The sequence below is a fragment of the Myotis davidii genome, unplaced genomic scaffold, assembly GCF_000327345.1.
Source record: "Myotis davidii unplaced genomic scaffold, ASM32734v1 scaffold234, whole genome shotgun sequence".
Lineage (NCBI taxonomy): Eukaryota > Metazoa > Chordata > Mammalia > Chiroptera > Vespertilionidae > Myotis > Myotis davidii.
In genome coordinates this window covers 134,774-138,497 of record NW_006285617.1, presented here as the reverse complement: position 1 = coordinate 138,497, position 3,724 = coordinate 134,774, and the positions used below count along the sequence as shown (strand labels likewise).

Genomic DNA, 3,724 nt, shown 5'->3' with positions numbered 1-3,724 from the left:
AACAACATTTCATTAACAATATATTTATTTTACCATCTCCCTACTATATGTGTTAAAATTCTATACAGAGAGCAGTGTTCATGTAACAATTCTGTGGCCCTTAGTTTAATTTTTATAACATGTATCATGTGAAAAACAAACACAAAATTTCATTCATTTTTTTCTCTTTTGCCTTGTTCCTTATTTGCCTCAGCTATAAAAAGAGAACGCTATGAGGTTATCAAGCATTCACCATGATCAACCTGTAAAGCCCCTGGATCGAGCCGTCTTTTGGATCGAGTATGTCATGCGTCACAAAGGAGTCAAACACCTGCGGCCAGCTGCTCACAACCTCACCTGGGTCCAGTACCACTCTTTGGATGTGATTGTGTTCCTGCTGGCCTGTGCAGCATCTGCTATATTCTTGATCACAAAATGTTGTTTATTTTCTTGCCGAAAATTTGGTAAAACAGGAAAGAGGAAAAAGAGAGAATAGATCTTTCCAACTTAGGCAAAGTTCTGAGTGGACAAACCTGTTTCTTCCTGCACATCCTTCTTGTTTTCAATTTTCAAGTTCCTCCTTTTTCAGCCTAAAGAAACAGCCTAGAATTCCACAAGATCAGTCACTGGTGAGCATGTCCCATTCTTCCTTTATAACCTCAGGTATGTTTACCCTCTTCCTCTTTATCTACTTTCTGGCACAGGGACATTAATAACTCTAAAAATTCTATTCATGATATCACTATTTTAATTGTATAACTTTCAGTGATATGATGATTGCTGGAGATAACAAAATATGAGCCCAATTTCATGAATGTGGGGATCTGAGAATAATACAGTTCACCAGTTGCAACCAATCATATAAACAGGGAGTGTCCTCAAAAATTAGTTTTCTATGAAAATAAGATTTCTAGCCCCAACCAGTTAGGCTCAGTGGATAGAGCGTAGGCCTGCAGACTGAAAGGTCCCAGATTTGATTCTGGTCAAGGACATGTACCTTGGTTGTGGGCATATCCCCAGTATGAGGTGTGCAGGAGGCAGCTGATCGATGTTTCTCTCTCATCGATGTTTCTAACTCTCTCTCCCTCTCCCTTCTTCTCTGTAAAAAATCAATAAAATACAAACAAAATAAGATTTATGTTTTAAATAAAAATAATCCTCTCTACTTGCTCAATGTTATTAGGATTAGGCCAAAATTGAAAATAATTGCCAGAAGCCAATTCCAGCATGTCAGAAATGCAAGAGTTTCATCAAAAGGTTGATAGAACTTTGGGACACAGCATGAGTTGAATCACATATGTTATTTCCTGTTGGAAATGGCTAAGGGCATTTACCCAAACCTGAAAAGGATGCATAAATGATTGCTTGCTGCCAGACAGCTGAGGGCATTTCAATCTACATGTTATTGCCTCCTACTGGCCAAATACCTGAACAGCCATAGGCAGTTCCCCCAATCTGACAATGGATTCTGTATACTAAACCTTGCCTTTGGCTGGGTTATATTAAACATATATGTATCTCTACCTTGCTTTAGGACAATTTGTGTTAATAAAAAGCAAGGGATCCAGAGAGACAGGAGACCTTGTTCCTACAGCCAAGCTCCTCTGGCTCCACAAAATGCCTTTCAAATTTATGTTTCGTCTCTAGACTCTTAAATAATTTACAACAGCCCTTCTCCAGATTCCTGAACTCTCCTAGATGCCAAGAAACACACCCCGGCATTAATGATGGTAAGACATCCTGCTTTGGAACGTTTACAAAGTTTCTCTAAAGCTCAGCATTAGTCTGCTCTGGTGCCATAACAAGATACTGCAGACTCAGCAGCATAAGCAACAGAAATTTATTTTTTCACAATTCTAGAGAATTAGATATACAAGGTCAAGATGCCAGCAGGGCCTGGCTACAGTGGCTCAGTGGTTCAGCATGGACGTATGAACTAGGAGGTCACTGTTCAATTTCCGTCAGGGCACATATTCAGGTTGCTGGCTCGATTAGTAGGGGGCGTGCAGGAGGCGGCCAATCAATGATTCTCTCATCATTGATGTTTCTATCTCTCCCTCTCCCTTCCTCTCTGAAATCAATGAAGATATTTAAAAAAAAAAGATGCCAGCAGAGTTGGTTTCTGGTGAGGCCTCTTTCTTGACTGCAGAGAGCGATCTTCACCCTTTGTCCTTTCATGGCCTTTCCTCTGTATGCCCCTGGTAAGAAAAAGATGCCCTATGTCTCTTGCTGTTCTTACAAGGATACAACACTTCTGCTATTAGAGTTCACCTTCATGACCTAATTTGATTGTAAATATCTTGTTAGAGGTCTTATCTTCAACTATAGTCACATTGGGAGTTAAGGCATCAATATATAAATTTGAGAGGGGTACACAATTCAGTCCATAACAAGCTGTACCAAACAATTATGCCAGTTTTGTCATTTAATCAACAAATATTTCTTGTGTGCCTTTTATGTACAAAGGACAGTTCTGAGCATTTCTTTAGACAATAAAGATAACCAATGGAATGATTTTTTTCCCCAATAAGTGAAGATGTCAGTAATGTTTTAAAAGTAAAGACATTCTTTTAAGAGAAGTAAATTAAAGAATTATAGAAAAATTGTTTTACTAATTTTAATGACATTAAAAAAACCAGTATAATTGATAATCTGAAAGTTAAAGGTCAATTCATTATATTTAAAAATCACTGATATTCATAATTTAGTAATAATACTATATAATCAAATAAATCATTTCCTCCAAAAAAAACCAAGTCAGCCCTAGCCGACTTGGCTCAGGGTCCCAGGTTCAGTTCTGGCCAAGGGCACATGCCTGGGTTGTGGGCTTGATCCCCAGTAGGGGGTGTGCAGGAGGCAGCCGATCAATGATTCTCTCTCATCGTTGACGTTTCTATCTCTCTCCTTCTCCCTTCCTCTCTGAAATCAATAAAGAAATATTTTTTTTAAAAAGTCATATACTCTGAATGTAAGATCATTGTAAATTTTTCCAATCTCTATGTTCTACAGGTATAAATTCATTACATATGGTTTCATTCATATGTGGAATATAAGACAAAAGTAACAAATGAACAAATATAACAAAACATAGAAAAAGAAAAACTCATAGCCAAGACAGCATGGTTCAGTGGTTGCACGTTGACCTATGGGCCAGGAGGTCACAGTTTGATTCCGGGTTAGGGCACATGTCCAGGGTTGTGGGCTCGATCCCTGGTGTAGGACGTTCAGGAGGCAGTGATCAGTGATTCTTTCTCATCACTGATGTTTCTCTCTATCCTTGTCCCTTTCTGAAATCAATAAAAATATACTTTAAAAAAAACTCATAGAAACAGACAATAGAATGGGAATTACCAGAGGGGAAATAGGTGGGGGAAGGGCAAAATGTTAAAGGGGATCAAATATATGGTAACAGATAAGAACTAGACTTTTGGTAGTGAGCATGTAATAGAGTACACTGATATCCTATCTAATAAAAGAGAAACATGGTAATTAGCATACAACCGCTACCCTTCCCATTGGCTAATCAGGGTGATATGCAAATTAACTGCCAGCCAAGATGGTGGCCGGCAGCCAGGCAGCTTGAAACTAACATGAGGCTTGCTTGCTTCAGTGACGGAGGACTCCAATGTTCCCCTCCTGCCGCTGCCGGCCTCTGAGCTGCAACTCTAAGCAACTATGTTACAAATATAGAAGCTAAACAAAACCCCAGAAACCTGCTTTAGTCCGCCGGGCTTCAGCCAGTGTT

General features: G+C 39.1%; 1 pseudogene; it reads left to right on the top strand.

Moving 5' to 3' along the window:
* The window catches only part of LOC102771205, an 18,610-nt pseudogene extending 18,135 nt beyond the window's left edge, over positions 1-475 (top strand).
* The last annotated feature ends 3,249 nt before the right edge of the window (positions 476-3,724 follow it).